Here is an 18,952-nt window from a genome sequence, read left to right on the forward strand (position 1 = left end):
CCCTTAAGCAACATCTGTCCTGTTCCCTAAGCCCCGATTTCTTGGTAACCACCATTTTTCTATTTTTATAAGTTTGTCTTAGTTTCTACATATAAATGACATCATAGAGTACTCGTCTTTCTGTCCTCCTTTATCATAATGTGCTTGAGGTCCATCCATGCTGTCACAAATGGCAGGATGTCATCCTCTCTCATGTCTGAATAATTGTGTTATACACACACACACACACACACACACACACACACTCACACACACTTCCTCTTGTTTAGCCTTTAATCCCTTGATGGGAACTTAAGTTGTTTCCCCTCTTGGCTATTGTAAATAATACTGCAATAAACATGGGAGTGTACATATCTCATTGAAGTCCTGTATTCATTTCCCTTGGCATATACCCAGAAGTGGAATTGCTGGATCACACGATATTTCTCTTTAGTATTTTGGGGAACTTCCATATTGTTATCCACAGTAGTTGAACCAATTTACATTTCCACAACAGACCACAAACTTTTATTGTCCCTTGTCTTCTTGATTACAGCCATTCTAAAAGGGGTGAGGTGATATCTCAATGTGGTTTTGATTTACATTTTTCTGATTAGTAATATTGAGCATTGTTTCACATAACTGTTGGCCAACCATATATATTCTTTGGAAAAAATGTGTATTTAGGTTAAAAATGTTATTTAAATCCAAGTACGTTAACATACAGTGTAGTATTGCTTTCAGGAATAGAACCCAGTGATTCATCACATATATATAACACCCAGGGCTATCCCAACCAGTGTCCTCCCTAATTCCCATCACCCATTTAGCCTATCCACCCAACACCCCTCCAACAACTCTCGGTTTTTTTCTCTGTACTTGAGAGTCTCTTATGCTTTGCCTCACTCTCTGTTTTTATCTTATTTTATCTTCCCTTCCCGTATATTCATCTGGTGTTTCTTAAATTACACATATGAGTGAAATCATATGATAATTGTCTTTCTCTGCCTGACTTATTTTGCGTAGCATAATACACTCGAGTTCCATCTACATTGTTGCAAATGGTAAGATTTCATTCTTTTTGATTGCCAAGTAATATTCCAGTGTGTGTGTGTGTGTGTGTGTGTGTGTGTGTGTGTGTGTGTGTGTATAGTTGTTTATATATATATATATACATGTATATAATATATAATATATATTATAATTATATATATTATAATTATGGGCATAATAAATATATATAAATATGGGCATAATTATAATTATAAATATATATATATAGTTGTATATATATTTATATACACACCACATCTTCTTTATCCATTCATCAAGTCAATGGACATTTGGGATCCTTCCATATTTTGGCTATTGTTGATTTTGCTGCTGCAAACATTGGGGTGCGTGTGCCCCTTTGAATCAGCATTTTTGTATCCTTTGGATAAATACCTAGTAATGCAATTTCTAGGTCATAGGGTAGTTCTATTTTTAATTTTTTGAGGAACCTCCATACTGGTTTCCAGAGTGGCTGCACCAGTTTGCATTTCCACCAGCAGTGCAAAAGTACTCCCCTTTCTCTGCATCCTCGCTGACATTTTTTGTTCCCTGAGTTGTTAATTTTAACCATTTTGACAGGTGTGAGGTGGTATCTCATTGTAGTTTTGATTTGTATTTCCCTGATGATGAATGATGTTGAGCATTTTTGCATGTGCCTATTAGACACCTGGATGTCTTTGGAAAGTGTCTGTTCATGTCATTTGCCCATTTTTTCACTGGATTATTTGTTTTTTGAGTGTTGAGTTTGATCAGTTCTTTATAGATTTTGGATACTAACACTTTATCTGGTATGTCATTTGCAAATATCTTCTCCCATTCCATCAGTGGCCTTTTAGTTTGTTGATTGTTTCCTTTGCTGTGCAGAAGCTTTTTATCTTGATGAGGTCCCAATAGTTTGTTTTTGCTTTTGTTTCCTTTGCCTCTAGAGACATGTCTAGTAAGAAGTTGCTGCAGCTGAGGTTAAAGAGGATGTTGGTTGTTTTGTCCTCTGGGATTTTGATGGTTTCCTATCTTATGTTTAGGTCTTTCATCCATTTTGAGTTTATTTTTGTGTATGGAGTAATAAAGTGGTCCAGGTTCATTCTTCGGCATGTTGCTGTCCAGTTTTCCCAACACCGTTTGCTGAAGAAATTGCCATTTTTCCATTGGATATTCTTTCATGCTTTGTTGAAGATTAGTTGGCCATACATTTGTGGGTCCATTTCTTGGCTCTTTATTCTGTTTCATTGATCTGAGTGTCTGTTTTTGTGCCAGTACCATACTGTCTTGACGATTACAGCTTTGTAATACAGCTTGAAGTCCAGAATTGTGATGCCTCCAGTTTTGGTTTTTCTTTTTCAGGATTGCTTTGGCTATTTTGGTGTCTTTTCTGGTTCCATAAAATTTTAGAATTGTTTGTTCCAGCTCTGTGAAGAGTGCATGTTATTTTGATAGGGACTGAATTGAATATGTGGATTGCTTTGGGTGGTATCGACATTTAAACAATATTTGTTCTTCTAATCCATGACCATGGAATGCTTTTCCATTTCTTTATGTCTTCTTCAATTTCTTTCATAAGCTTTCTATAGTTTCCAGCATACAGATCTTTTACCTCTTTGGTTAGGTTTATTCCTAGGTATTTTATGGTTTTTGGTGCAATTGTAAATGGGATCAATTCCTTCATGTGTCTTACTGCTGCTTCATTATTGGTGTATAGAAATGCAACCAAATTCTGTATGTTGATTTTATATCCTGTGATTTTGCTGAATTCACGTATCAACTCTAGCAGTTTTTTGGTGGTCTTTCAGGTCTTCCATGTAGAGTATCATGTCATCTGCAAAGAGTGAAAGTTTGACTTCCTCCTTGCTGATTTGGATGCCTTTTATTTCTTTTGTTGTCTCATTGCCGAGGCTAGGACTTCCAATGCTGTGTTCAACAACAGTGGTAAGAGTGGACATCCTTGTCGTGTTCCTGACATTAAGGGGGAAGGCTCTCAGTTTTCCCCCCATTGAGGATGATATTAGCAATGGGTCTTTCATATATGGCCTTAATGATATTGAGGCATGTTCCTTCTATCCCTACTTTCTTGAGGGTTTTTATCAATATTTGTTCTTCCAATCCATGATAAAAAGGATGGTTTATTTTGTCAAATGGTTTTTTCTGCATCTATTGAGAGGATCATGTGGTTCTTGTCCTTTTATTCACATTGATAGATTTGCGGATATGGAACCAGTCTTGCATCCCAGGAATAAATCCGACTTCATCGTGGTGAATAATTCTTTTAATGTATTGTTGGATTTGGTTTGCTAGTATCTTTTTGAGAATTTTTGCATCCATGTTTACCAGGAAGATTGGTCTGTAATTCTCCTCTTTAGTGGGGTCTTTATCTGGTTTTGGAATCAATGTAATGCTGGCCTCATTGAATGCATTTGAAGTTTTCCTTCCATTTCTATTTTATGGAACCGCTTCAGAAGACTAGGTATTAACTCTTCTTTAAATGTCTGGTAGAATTCCCCCTGGAAAACCATCTGGCCCTGGACTCTTGCTTGTTGGGAGATTTTTGATTACTGATTCAATTTCTTTACTGGATATGGGTCTGTTAAAATTTTCTACTTCTTCCTGTTTCAGTTTTGGTAGTTTATATGTTTCTAGGAATTTGTCTATTTCTTCCAGATTGCTCAAATTGTTGGTATATAATTGCTAATACTATTCTCTTATTGTTGAATTTCTGTGGTGTTGTTTTCTTTTTGTGTGTTTCTTTGCTCTCTTCTCTTTCATTGGTGATTTTATTTCTGTCATTTCCTTTTTCTTTTTGATAAATTTGGCTGGGGGTTTATCAGTTTTGCTTATTCTTTCAAAGAACAAGCTCATGGTTTTGTTGATCTGTTTTGTTTTTAAATTTTGATATCATTGATTTCTGCTCTAACCTTTATTATTTCCCTTCTTCTGCTTGTTTTGGACTTTATCTGCTATTCTTTTTTCCAGTTCCTTTAGGTGTAAGGTTATGTTGTGTATTTGAGACATTTCTTTCTTCTTTAGGAAGGCCTGGATTGCTATTTATTTCTCTCTTATGACCACCTTTACTGCATCCCAGACTGTTGTGGACTGTTGTGTTTTCATTTTCACTGGCTTCCATGTACTTTTTAATTTCCCCTTTAGTTTCTTGATTAACCCATTTATTCTTTAGTAGGATGTTCTTTAATCTCCAAGTATTTGTAGTCTTTCCAGTTTTTTTTTCTTGTTGTTGATTTCAAGTTTCATAATGTTGTGGTCTAAAAATAGGCATGGTATGATCTCGATCTTTTTGTACTTGTTGAGGGCTGATTTGTGGCCTTTATGTGACTTATTCTGGAGAATGTGCCATGTGCACATGAGAAGAATGTGTATTCTGGTGCTTTAGGATGAAATGTTCTGAATATATCTGTTAAGTCCATTTGGTCCAGTGTGTCATTCCAAGCCATTGTTTCCTTGTTGATTTTCTGTTTAGGTGATCTATCCGTTGCTAAGTGGGGTGTTAAAGACTCCTACTATTATGGCATTATTATCAATGCATTTCTTTATGTTTGTGATTGATATATTTGGGTTCCTTCAAGTTGGGGACATAAATATTTACATTTGTTAGACCTGCTTGGTGGATAGACCCCTTAATTATGATATAACGCCCTTCTTTATCTCTTATTACAGTCTTTGTTTTAAAATCTAGTTTGATATGAATGTGGCTATTCTGGCTTTCTTTTGATGTCCATCAGCATGAGAGATGGTTCTCTATCCCCTCACTTTCAATCTGCAGGTGTCTTTAGCTCTAAAATGAGTGTCTTAGAGGCATCATATGAATGGGTTTTTTTAAAAATACATTCTGATACTCTATATCTTTTGATTGGAGTGTTTAGTCCATTTACATTTAGAGTGGTTATTGAAAGGTATGAATTTAGTGCCATTGTGTTACATGTAGAGTTGGTGTTTCTGGTGATGTTCTCTGGTCATTTCTTTTTTTTTTTTTTTAAATTTTTTTTTAACGTTTATTTATTTTGAGACAGAGAGAGACAGAGCATGAACGGGGGAGGGTCAGAGAGAGGGAGACACAGAATCTGAAACAGGCTCCAGGCTCCGAGCTGTCAGCACAGAGCCCGACGCGGGGCTCGAACTCACGGACCGCGAGATCATGCCCTGAGCTGAAGTCGGCCGCTTAACCGACTGAGCCACCCAGGTGCCCCTTCTCTGGTCATTTCTAATCTTTGTTGGTTTTGGTCTTTTTAATTTTGTTTTGTTTTTTCTCCACTCAAAGGAATCCTCCTTAAAATTTCTTGCAGACCTCATTTAGCAGTCTCAAACTCCTTTAGTTTTTGTTTGTATGGGAAACTGTTTATCTATCCTTCTATTTGGAATGACAACATTGCTGGATAAAGAATTGTTGGCTGCCTATTTTTTCTAATTCAGCCTGTTGAATATACCATGCCATTCCTTTCTAGCCTATCAAATTTCTGTGGACAAGTCTGCTATGAACCTGATCTGTCTTCTTTTTAGGTAAGGACTTTATCTCCTTTGCTGCTTTTATAATTCTTTCCTTGTCTGTGTATTTTGTGAATTTGACTAGGATATGCCTTGGTGATGGTTGTTTTTTGTTGAATGTAATGGGAGTTCTCTGTGCTTCTGGGATTTTGATGTCTGTGTCCTTCCCCAGATTGGGAAAGTTTTCAGCTACAGTCTGCTCATATGAACCTCTGCCCCTTTTTTCTCTCTTCTTCTTCTGGGACTCCTATGATTCAAATGTTAATCCTTTTTTAAAAAGTATTTTTTAAGTTTATTTATTTGCTTTGAGAGAGAGATTCAGAGTGCACAAGTGGGGGAGGGGCAGAAAGAATACAAAAATCCCAAGCAGACTCCACACTGTCAATGCAGAGCTCGATGCGGGGCTTGAACCCATGAACCGTGAGATCATGACCTGAGCTGAAATTAGGAGTCATCTGCTTAACAGACTGAGCCCAATATTAGTCCTTTTTAATAGAGTTCTTTAAGTCTTGTATTGTGATCTTTTGCCTTTGTTTCCCTCTTTTTTTCTGCTTCATTACTATCTAACTTCTTCACTACTCTGCTTCCTCCATCCTTGCTGTCACGGCATCCTTTGAGATTGCATCTTGTTTAAAGCATTTTTAATTTTGGCCTGACTAGATTTTAGTTCTTTTATCTCCACAGAAAAGAATTCTCAGGTGTCTTCTATGCTTTTTCAACCCTAGCTTGTATTCTTATTATCTTGGTTTTAATTCTAGATCAGACATCTTATATCTGTGTTGATAAATCCCTGGCTGTAATTTCCTCCTGTGTTTTTGGGGTGAATTGATCCATTTTGTCATTTTTGGAGGAAGAAAAATATTAATACAATAAAAAATTATAATTAAAAAACTAAAAACAGAACAAACCAAATAAAGGAACCTAGATCCTAGGTGTTTTTGTCTGATGGTTGAGAGAAGCTTGATAGAATAGAGAAAAAAGAGAAAGGGAAAAAAAAGTTTAAAAAAATTAAAAAAAATTTAATAGAATAAAATAAAGAATATAAAATAGAATTAAAAAAATAAAAAACAAAAAAGAAAGTGCTCTTTTTATATCCAAGAAAGAGAAAGAAAAGAAAGAAAAAAGAAAACAATTTCAGCAAAAACAGAAGCAAAGAAAACAAACAAATAAATGAACCAGCAACCAGAATGAAACTTGAATGAAGCTACATCCTGTTTCCCTTAGAACTGAAACTTTGCAGTGCACTATAGTCTGTAGACTATTAAGCAGGTCGAAGGGATTTGTGCTGTTCTTCTGGGAGATGTGCCTGGAGGGTGCAGTTGGGCAGGACTTGGTGTAATGCCACTGTTCTCCACTTGGTAGCGCTGCTTAACTTATTGGGGTCGATCCATATGGTGCATGCATGTGTGCACATGGGCTAGAAGTGGAAATGGCTTCACCCAGCTCCCTAGTGTCTGGCTCGGGAGTGATACATCCTTACCAACCCATGATCAAGCAGCCATATTTTGTCTCAGGCCCCTGTCAGCTCCCTACCTCCAACTTGTCTGTGTCTAAGCAGTCCACCTGCCAGGTGGCACCTCCCTTCAGAGTTTTATCTCAGCTGGGGTTGTGTTTCAAACCCCACACTTCAGAGACCCCCATGGCTCAGACTCCCACCAATTCTCTGGTGGAGGATCTGGCTGAGCAACAGCCAGTTCCAGGTTTTGCTGCCCTTGGAATCTTTGTTCCAGTATCAGTAAATGTGGCTATTCTCTGTCTCTACTGGGACCTTTGCCTACAGGGAGGCTTATGATCTCTACCAAATGCACTCCAAGCAGGGGAACCACTTCTCTCAGCATGGCACATTGACCCCTTGGACCCTGCTGTCTGCTCCTGGGATTTGACCTGCTTCCTCACCAGAGCACCGCCAGTCACTGAGCTCCAAAACTTCAGACTCTGTGCTTCACTGTTTGTAGAATGCTGGTGGTATTGAACCCCTCTCCTTTCTCCCTATCATTGTTCTTGGAGAACAGATTTCTTGTTCAGTCCCTTGCAAGTGTTTTCACTCTTTTTATCTTCAGCTACTTCCAGGGGAGTGCTTTTCTTGCAGGATCCCAATGTGCCACACTCTCCCCCTTTCTCCTCTCCTTCTCCTTTCTCCGTGAGAATCACTTCCTCCCCTCTGCAGCTCCACGGCTTTTCTTTCCCCCAGTTCACCTCTCTGCACCACATACTTGCCAAGTTCTCCAGCTCCAATTATGTAGATCGTTGCATTAATCCTCGAATCAATTTTCTAGGTGTTCAAAATGGTTTGGTGCAGATGCGACAAGCTCAGGGTCCCCATAATACTCTGCCATTTTAACTCCTCTCTCTCCTCCATTTCTGACAACCACCAGTCTTTTCTCTGAGTTGAATGTTTTTTTGTTTGTAGATACCACATATAAGTGAACCCATAAGAATTTGTCTCTGTCTGACTTATTTCATTTACCATAATGCCCTTAAGTTCATTCATGTTTTCACATAAGGCAAGATTTTATTCTTTTCTATGGCTGAATAATATCCATTACACACACCCCACATTTTATTTGTCCATTCATCTGTCAGGAGATACAGTCTTTGCCCCCATATCATGGCTATTATATAAATGCTGCAATGACCATGAGAGTGTATGTATCTTTTCGTTAGTCTATTCATTTTTTTTTTTATTTTTTTTTTAGTAAATACCCACAGTTGGAGTGGCTGGACCATATTGTAGTTCAATTTGTAATTTTTTTCAGAAATTTCTAAACTGTTTTTCATAGTGGCTACACCAATTTACATGTCTGCCGACAGCACAAAATATTCTCTTTACTCAACATCCTTGCCTATGCTTGTTATCTCTTGTTTATTTGTTTTTAGTAATATCCTTACAGGCGTGAGATGATAGCTCTTCATGGTTTGGGTTTGCATTTCCCTGATGGTTAGTGATGTTGAGCATCTTTTTATGTGTTTGTTGGCCATCTGTATATCTTTAAGAAATATCTATTTAGGTCCTCTGCACATTTTCTTAATCATATTGTTTGATTTTTTTCCCTATTGAATTGTATAACTTCTTTATCTTAAATACTAACCCCTTATGAGATATGACTTGCAAATATTTTGCTCATTCTGTAGAGTGCTTTTATGCTTTGTTGATGGTTTCCTGTGCAGAAGGTTTTTAGTTTGCTATAGTCCTTCTTGTTTGTTTTTGCTTTTGTTGCCTTGCTTTTGGTGTCAACTCCAAAAAAACCATTGCTAAGAATGATATCAAGGAGCTCCCCCTGCCATGTTTTGTTCTAGGAGTTTTATAGTTTGAAGTCTTGCATTCAAGCTATTAATCCATTTTTACTTTTTTGTGTATAAAGCACTATAGTGGTCCAGTTTCATTCTTTTGCATGTGGCTGTCAAGTTTTTCCAGAACCATTTATTGAAGAGATTGTTTTCCCATTTATATTTTTGGCTCTGTTTTATAAGCTAAACGACTGCACATGTGTGAGTTTATTTCTGGGATCTCAATTCTGTTTCATTGATCTTTGTGTCTCTTCTTTTGCCAACACCATACTGTTTTGATTACCGTGGCTTTATAATAGTGTTTGAAATCAGGGCATGTAACTCCCCCAGCTTTGTTCTTTCTCAAGGTTGTTTTCACTGTTTGGGGTTGTTTGTGATTTCATACAAATTTTAGGATTTTTTTTGCTACTTTGTAAAAATTGCCTTTAGAATTTTGATAGCGGGGGGCAACCTGGGTTGCTCAGTCAGTGGAGTGTCTGACTTCAGCTCAGGTCATGAACTTGTGGTTCATGGGTGTGAGCCCCACGTCAGGTTCTGTGCTGACAGTTGGGAGCCTGGAGACTGCTTCCAATTCTGTGTCTCCTTCTCTTTCTAACCCTCCCCCACTCGTGATCTCTTTCTCTCTTAAAAATAAATAAAGATTTAAAAAATTAAATAGGATTTTGATAGGATTATATAGGCATATGTCTGTTGATTGTTAATTCTTCTAATTCATGATTAAGAATTTGTTACATTTATTCATGTCTTTAATTTCTTTCATTAATATTTTATAGTTATATCATTGTATAGTGCATGATTAATATTGCATAGTTATCAAGGTACAGGTCTTTTGCTTCCTTGATTAAATTTATTAGTAGATATTTGATTCTTCTTTATGCACTTAGAAATAGGTTTTCTTAGTTTCTTTCTGATAGTTTGTTATTAGTGCATATAAATACACAGGATTTTTATTTATTGATTAGTATCCTGCAACTGTTCTGAGTTTTATTCATTCGAACAGTTATTTGGTGGAGTACTTAGGGTTTGCTATATATATCATCTGAAAATGGTGACAGTTTTGCTTCCATTCTAATTTCAATGTGTTTAATTTATTATTATTTTGACTAATTCCTCTGGTTATGACTTCTAGTACTGTGATGAATAAAAATAGCAAGAGGTGGGCATCCTTGTCTTATAACTGATTTTGGGGGAAAGCTTTCAGCTTTTCACCATTCAGTGTAATGTTAGCTAAGTGCTTGTCATATGTGACCTTTCTGTCATGTTGAGTTATGTCCCCTCGATACCTACTCTGTTGAGAGCTTTATTGTGAATGGGTGTTGAATTGTTAAAATTCTCTTTCTGCAGATATTGAGATGATAATATGATATTTTATTGAAGTATATTTGAGATGTGATATATTAATTTCAGGTGTACCACACAGTGATTTGACATTTATATACCTTATGAAATGAACACAATATGTCTGGTTACCATCTGTCTACCATACATAGCTATTAGAATCCTATTGACTATATTGTCTATGCTGTACTTACATCTCTGTGGCTTATTTTAAAACTAAAAGTTTGTACCTCTCAATCCCCTTGAAATATTTTGACCAAGCTCCTGCCCCCATCCCTTTGGCAACCACAAGTTTTTTTCCTCTGTACTTATGAGTCTTTTTCTGCTTTTGTTTTATTCATTTGTTTTGTTTTTTAGATTCCACATATAAGTGAAATCACAAGGTATTTGACTTATTTCCCTTACATAATACATTCTAGGTCCATCCATGTTGCTGCAAATAACAAGATTACATTCTTTTTTATGGCTGAGTAAAATTCTTTAAAAAAATTTTTTTTTAATGTTTATTTTTGAGAGAGAGAGAGAGAAAGAGCATGAATGGGGGAGGAGCAGAGAGAGAGGGAGACACAGAATCGGAAGCAGGCTCCAGGCTCTGAGCTGTCAGCACAGAGCCCTATGCAGGGCTGGAACTCGCAAGCTGTGAAATCATGACCTGAGCCGAAGCCAGACACTCAACTGACTGAGCCACTCAGGTGCCCCATGGCTGAGTAAAATTCTATTGTATGTGTATGCCACATCTTTATACATTCATCTATCGATGGATACTTAGGTTGCTTTCATATTTTGGTTATTGTAAAATATGAGCAATGAACATAGGGGCATATGTATCTCTTATAATTCGTGTTTTTTGTTTTCTTCAAATATGTATCTGGAAGTAGAATTTCTGGGTGGGGTGGCATTTCTATTTTTAATTTTTTGAGGTGATACTGAAGTGATACTGTTTTTTGAGGTGATTTTGAAGTGATACTGTTTTCCATACTGTATGTCTGCACCAATTTACAATCCCATCAACAGTGCATGATGTTTTTCTTTTCTCCACATCCTGGCCAACATTTGTTAATTCTTATCACTTTGATACTAGTCATTGTGAAAGTGTGAGGTGACACCTTATTGTGGTTTCGATTTGCATTTCCTTGGTGATGAGTGATGTTGGGCATCTTTTCACATGCCTGTTTGCCCTCTGTGTGTCATCTTTAGAGAAATGTCTATTCAAGATTTCTGTCCAGGGGCGCCTGGGTGGCTCAGTCAGTTGAGCGTCCGACTTTGGCTCAGGTTATGATCTCACAGTCTGTGAGTTTGAGCCCCGCATCGGGCTCTGTGCTGATGGCTCAGAGCCTGGAGCCTGCTTCCGATTCTGTGTCTCCCTCTCTCTCTGCCCCTTCCCTGCTCGTGCTCTCTCTGTCTCAAAAATAAATAAAAACATTAAGAAAAAAAATTAAAAAAAAAGATTTCTGTCCATTTTTTAAATTGGATTGCTAGCTCTTTTGGTGTTGACTTGTATGAGTCCTTTGTGTCGTTTTCATATTAATCTCTTACTGGATATGTCATTTGCAAATACATCCTTTTATTCAGTAGCTTGCCTTTTCATTCGGTTAATGGTTTCCTCTCTGCAAAAGCTTTTCCGTCTTTTGTAGTACAAATCACTTAATTTTGCCTTTGTTGTCTTTGCCTCAGGAGACATCCAAAAAATTGCTAAGACAGAAGTCCGTGAGTTTACTGCCTGTGTTTTCTTTGGGGAGTTCTATGGACTCAGGTCTTATGTTTAGGTCTTCAATCCATTATGATTTCATTTTTGTGTGTGGTATAAGAAAGTGGTCCAGCTTCATTCTTTGCCATGTAGCTGTCCAGGTGTCCCTGTACCATTTATTGAGGAGTCTGTCTTTTCCCATTATATATTATTACCTTCTTCATTGTAGATTGGCTATACAAGTGTGAGTTACTTCCTGACTGTCAATTCTGTTCCATTAGTTGATGTTCCTGTTTTTGTGCCAATATATCTGTTTTGATCACTATAGCTTGGTAGTATAGTTTGAAATCTGGACCATGATACCTCCATCTTTGTTATTCTTAAGATTGCTTTGGCTATATTCAGGGTCTTTTGTAGATCCACACAAATTTTTAAATTGTTAGTTCCACTTTTGTAAAAAATGCTATTGGTATTTTATAGAGATTGCATAATCTGTAGATTGCTTTGGGTAACATGGACTTTTTAACAACATTAATTCTTGCGATCAATAAACATGACACATTTTCCATTTATTTGTATTATCTTTACTTCATCCATGTGTTGTAATTTTTGGTATACAGGTCTTTAACCTCCCTGGTGAAATTTATTTCTAGGTATTTTATTCTTTTTAATGCAGTTGTAAATGGGATTGTTTATTTAATTTCTCTTTTTGATAGTTTATTATTAGTGTACAGAAACACAACGGGTTTTTGTATATTAATTTCGAATCCTGAAAATTTACTTATTTATTTTGAGAGGTTTTTTTTGTGTGTGGAATCTTTAGGATTTTTTATGTATAGTTTCATGTCATCTGCAAACAACGACAAATTGACTTCTTCCTCACCAGTTTGGATGCATTTATGTATTATTCTGGCCTGATTGCTGCTGGTAAGACTTCTAGTACTACATTGAATAAAAGTGGCAAGAGTGGGCATTCTTGTTTTGTACCAGATATTAGAGGAAAAGCTTTCAACTCTTCATTATGAAAGTATTATATTAGCGGTGGGTTTGTTACATATTGCCTTATTATGTTGAAGTATGTTCCCTCTATATACACTTTGTTGAGAGTTTTATCATGTATGGATGCTGAATTTTGTCAAATGATTTCTCTGCATCTATTGAAATAATCATAGGATTTTATCCTTCATTTTGTTAATCCAGTGTATGATGTTGATTTGTGGATATTGAACCATGTTTGTTTCCCTGGACTAAATATCACATGTTTGTGGTGTGTGATCTTTTTAATGTATTGTTGAATTCAGTTTGCTAATATTTTGTAAGAATTTTTGCATCAATGTTCATCATGAATATTGGGCTGTAACTTTTTTGTGGTTTATTTATTTGTAAATTTTTTTTAATGTTTATTTATTTTTGAGACAGAGACAGAGCATGAACGGGGGAGGGGCAGAGAGAGAGAGAGGGAGACACAGAATCTGAAGCAGGCTCCAGGCCCTGAGCTGTCAGCACAGAGCCTGACGTGGGGCTCGAGCTCAGGAACTGCGAGATCATGACCTGAGCTGAAGTCAGACGCTCAACCGACTGAGCCACCCAGGCACCTCTTTTGTAGTTGTTTTTTTAATGTTTATTTTTTGAGAGAGAGAGAGAGAGAGAGAGAGAGAGAGAGAGAGAGAGAGAGACAGACAGGGTATGAGTGGGGGAGGGGGAGAGAGAAGAGATCCAGAATCCCAAGTAGGCTCCAGGCTCTGAGCTGCTAGCACAGAGCCCGATGCAAGGCTTGAACCCATGAGCCATGTGATCATGACCTGAGCCAAAGTCCGCCACTTAACTGAGGCACCCAGGCGCCCCTTTTTGTAGTTTTTATGGCTGGTTTTGTTAGCAGAATAATGCTGGCCTTACAGAAATTGAAAAGTGTTCTTTTTCAAACTTTTATGTAATAATTTGAGAGTAGGTATTAACTCATCTTAAAATGTTTAGTATAATTTATCTATTAAGATGGCTGGTCCTAGACTTTGCTTTATTGGGAGCTTTTTGATTCCTGATTCAACTTTATTATAAGTAATCAGTCTGTTTAGATTTTTTTCCCCCCAATTCAATCTTGGAAGATTATATGTTTGTAGAAATGTATCCAATTATTTTTTTGTGGAATGATTTATTATTTAATCATTTGTTGTAGTTTCTTACAATCCTTTGTATTTTCTTGGTGTTGGTTGTAACTTCTTTTATTTCTGATTCAGATTTTTTTTTTAAAATGAGTCGAGGTAAAATTTTATCAGTTTTGTTTATCTTTCAAAGAACTAGCTTAGTTTCTGTAATCTTTTATGTTGTCTTTTTATACACTGTTACTTATTCCCACTCTGGTCTTTATTATTTATTTCCTTCTACTAACTTTGGGCTTTGTCGGGTTTTTCTAGTTCCTTTAGTATAAGGTTAGATTGTTGGAGATTTTTTTTTTCTTCTTCTTACGTAGGGCTGTATTGCTTATATAATTCATTCTTATAACTGCTTTACTGTGTTCCATAGATTTTATTTATTTTTATTTTTATTTTTTAACGTTTAATTTTTGAGACAGAGAGAGACAGAGCATGAACGGGGGAGGGGTAGAGAGAGAGGGAGACACAGAATCGGAAGCAGGCTCTAGGCTCTGAGCCATCAGCCCAGAGCCCGACGAGGGGCTCGAATTCACGGACCGAGAGATCGTGACCTGAGCTGAAGTCGGACGCTTAACCCACTGAGCCACCCAGGTGCCCCTGTGTTCCATAGATTTTAGAATAATGTTTCCGTTTTATTTGTCTGAAGGTATTTTTCGATTTTTCTTTGATTTTTTTTTTTTAATTGACATAATGGTTGTTTAGTAGCATGCTGTTAAGTAGTCTGTTAATATTTTTCCAGTTTCTTCCCCCAGTAAGTAATTTCTAGTTTCATACTATTGTGGTCAGAAAAGACGGTTGGTATCATTTCAATTTCTTTAATTTACTGAGACCTGTTTGGTGGCCTAATATGTGGTCTATCCTGGAGAACGTTCTATATATACTTGAAATGTATATATGTTCTGCATTGTTTGGATGGAATGTTTTGTGTGTATCTGTTAACTCCATCTGGTCTAATGTGTTGTGTAAGGCCAATGCTTTCTTACTGATTTTTTTTGGTGGATCAACTATCCATTGAAGTAAGTAGAATGTTTAAGTTCCCTACTATTTTGAAATTACTGTGAATTTCTTTGTTAATATTTGCTTTACATATTTAGGTGTTTCTATGTTGGGCATATAGATATTTATAATTGATATATATTGTGGAATTGATCCCTTTATTATGTAATGCTTTTTTTTTTTTTGGTCTCTTGCTATAGTCTGTTTTAAAGTCTTTTCCCCACCTGATGTAAGTGTTGCTGCCCCAGCTTTTAAACATTTCATTTGCATGGACTCTTGTCCTATTTTTCACTTCAAAGCTACATGTGTTTTTAGCTCTTATGTGAGTTTCTTGTAGATGGCATATAAATGGGACTTATTTATTTTACTCATTCAGTGATCTTATATCTTTCTTTTGATTGGACCATTTAGATGATTTACCTTTAAAGTAATTATTTGTAGTTCTTCTCTGTTCCTTTTTTGTCTTGCTCTCTTATTTTGTGATTTGAGAAATTTAGTGTTAGTATTCCTTTTTCTTTATTTTTGAATACTATTACAAGCTTTTGGTTTATAGTTAACATGAGGGTTATATATAACACCCTGTGTATATAGCAGTCTATTTTAAGCTGAAAAGTGCTTAATGTCAAACACATTCTAAAAGAACTGTCTTTATCTAACTTCCCATATATTTTGTGATTTGTTATCTGTTTTACATAGCAACAAAAGATATTTTTTCTTTTATAATTTGCTTCTACTTAGGGCATTTCTAGTACAGAAGACTCTTGAGTATTTCTTGTAAGACCACTTTAGTGACGATAAACTCGTTTAACTTTTGTTTGCTTGAAAAATCTTTCTCTTTCCTTCACTTCTCAATGACAACCTTGCCAAGTAGAGTATTCTTGGTTCTAGGCATTTTCTCTTCAGCTCTTTGAATATATTTTGCCACTCTCTTCTGGCGTGAAGTCTTATGGGTGTTACCTTGTATGTACCTAATTGTTTTTCTTCTGCTGCTTTTAAAATTCTCTAATTAAAAAAATAAATAAATAAATAAATAAAATAAAATTCTCTAATTTTTGAAATATTAGTTACTATATGTCTTAGTGTGGACTTCTTTGGGTTTATTTTGTTTGGGGATCTCTCACCTTTCTGGAGCTGGATGTCTGTATCCTTCCCCAAGTTAGCAAAGTTTTCAGAAATTATTTCCTTAAGTTTTTCTCCCTTGTCCTTCTGAGCTTCCTATAATGTAAGTATTAGTATGCTTGATATTATCCCAGGGGGTCCTTAAGTTGTTACCATTTAATTTTTTTTTCTTTTTGCTGTTCAGCTTGGATGTTTCTACTACCATGTCTTTGAGATTGCTGATTGGCTTTTCTTAGCCTCAGAAATCTGTTGATTTCTTCTAGTGTGTTTTTCAGTTATTCTTCAGCACCAAAACATATATATTTATATTTTATCTCTTTGTTGAAGTTCTTACTGTGTTGATCCATTCTCTCGGTTCAGTGAGCATCTTTGTGACTTTTACCTTGAACTCTTTATCAGGTCCATTGTTTAACTCCATTTCATTTAGTTCTTTATCTGAGGTTTTGTCTTATTCTTTCCTTTGGAATATATTTCTCTGTCTCCTCATTTGGTTTATCTGTATTGTTTTCTATGTATTATTTAGATCAGCTGTATTACCATTCTTGAAAGAGTGGTCTTATGTTAAATGCATCCTGTGGCTCTCAGGAGCACAATCCTCCCTGGTTACCAGAACGGAGCCCTCCACCAGTATCCCCTGCAGGCAGCCTTCTCTTGTGGCTGCAGTGTGACAGCTCCAGCAAGATGGTGGGTGGAGCTGGCCCCTGGATTGGCTGGCTGAGAGGACTGGCAACATCTGCTGGGGGTGCCCTGGTGGGCAGGGCTGGCCCCAGGTTTGGTTGGCCGTTAGGCCCAGTTATGAATATTGCAGGTGTGCTGGTAGGTGAGGTTTGCCCTGCCTAATGCAGGGGCCCCTTTTAAGCGACCCAGTTTACAGCTGAGACTGCCTACTGGATGTGGCAGAACAGTAGCCACTCTGTGGGGTGCTGGTCCCATCTGAGTCCATGCATCAGGTTTGGCAGTGAGGTTCCACAGGAGGGGAAAGGGGACAACAGTGCTGGCTGAGGCCACCATCAGGTTTGGTGGGTTGGGAGCTGCTTTGGGAGAGCTCCAGAGTGGGCAGATGGGGAGGAGTGTGTCTGCAGGGCAAGAGAGTGGAAGGGTAGGGGTTGCTAGCAATGTATATGAAGGTGTCAGAACTGGCACTCACCAGCACCAGGCCTGCTAGGCAGAAGGAGGTCAAGAAAAATGGCACCTGCCTGCACTTTGATCCCTGGATAAAGTTCCTACAGAATTCTGTTCCTCCAGCATACAACCTAAAACTAGTCGGTAATCTTCCCGTAATGTCCCAGGTGCTTTTCAGACTGCTGCCTCTGTGCTAAGTCTGGGAGCAAGTGAGTTCATGCCCTTGCACTTTAACAGCAGAGTCTCCACTTTCTAGAGCCCTCTGGCTCTCCTGGTGGTGATTCTGGTTGGTTTTTGAAGATCCTTGAGGTGAGTACAACTGATTTTTAAAGCCAGATTTTATGGGAGTTGATCTTACCAGTGGTGCCTATGGTAGGGGGGGTATTGTCTGGGGTGGGGCTTGAAGCCTTTGCTCCTGAGGAAGGACCTCCAAGTCTGTGATACTTCTCTTTGTGGGTCACCATGCCAGGGATGTGGGTCCTGAACTGAATGTGTTTCTGCCTCATCTCCCCATCTTGATGTGCCTTTTTCCTTATATCTTTAGCTTTGGAACAGCTGTTATGCTAGTCGTTAGGTCTTCTCAGACCTTGGTATGTCCATGGGAAGGGGTGAGCACAGGATCTTGGCGTGTATGCCATGTTGAGTGAGAGCCTCTAATGACACAGTTTTTATCCTTCATTTTATTTTGTGGTATCATATGGATGGATCTGCAGATAGTGAACCTTCTTGTGTTCTGGAATAAACCTCATTTGACCATCATTTAGGTCTTTTAATGTGTTGTTGAATTTGTTTTGTTAATATTCCATGGGCGATTTTTCAGCCTATATTCATCATGGATATCGCCTGTCATTTTTTCTTTATTTTTTGGTTGTGTCCTCTGGTTTTGCTATTGGGGTAACACAGGCCTTACAAAACAGTTTGGAAAAATCCCCTTTTCTTTAACTTTTAAAAAGTATTTGAAAAAGATTGGTATTTCTTCTTTAAAAGTTGCATTGGGGTGCTTGGGTGGCTCAATTGGTTAAGTGTCTGACTTTGGATCAGGTCATGATCTCACAGATTGTGAGTTTGTGTCCTGTGTCGGGCTCTGTACTGACAGCTCGGAGCCTGGAGCCTGCTTCAGATTCTGTGTCTCCCTCTCTCTCTGCCCCTCCCCTGCCCGTACTCTGTCTCTATCTCCTTGAAAAATAAACATTAAAAAAAATATTTTTTTAAGTTGTGTAAAATTCACCAGTAAAACTGTGTGATCCTTAAGTTTTTTGTTGTTGTTGTTGGAAGGGTTTTCATTACTGATTGAATCTCTTCATTAGTAGTTGGTCTGTTCAGATTTTAGATTTCTTCCTGATTCAGTCTAGGTAGATTTTATATTTTTAGGAATTTACCCATTTCTTCTAGATTGTCAAATGCGTTGGTTTATAATAGTTCATATTAGTCCTTTTTGATCCTTCGTATTTCTGTGGTATCAGTTGTAACATCTCTTTTTTCATGTCTGAATTTGAGTTCTCCTTTTTTTTCCTGGAGAATCTAGTTAGAGGTTTGTCAATTTTGTTTATTTTTTCAAAGAATCAGCTCTTAATTTATTGATTTTTCCCCCCCACTGTCTTTTTAATCTCTACTTATTTCTACTCTAGTAGTTTTTCCTTCTTTCTACTATTTTATTTTTCTAGTTCCTTGAGTTGTAAGATTAGGTTGTTAATTGAGATACTTCTTATTTCCTGATGTAGGCCTTTCTTGC

General features: G+C 37.2%; 1 pseudogene; it reads left to right on the forward strand.

Moving 5' to 3' along the window:
• Positions 1–17,213: 17,213 nt before the first annotated feature.
• Positions 17,214–18,952, forward strand: part of LOC132692843 (osteoclast-stimulating factor 1 pseudogene) — a 51,476-nt pseudogene continuing 49,737 nt past the window's right edge.

This window comes from Panthera onca, chromosome B1 (assembly GCF_046562875.1).
Source record: "Panthera onca isolate mPanOnc1 chromosome B1, mPanOnc1 haplotype 2, whole genome shotgun sequence".
Taxonomy (NCBI): domain Eukaryota; kingdom Metazoa; phylum Chordata; class Mammalia; order Carnivora; family Felidae; genus Panthera; species Panthera onca.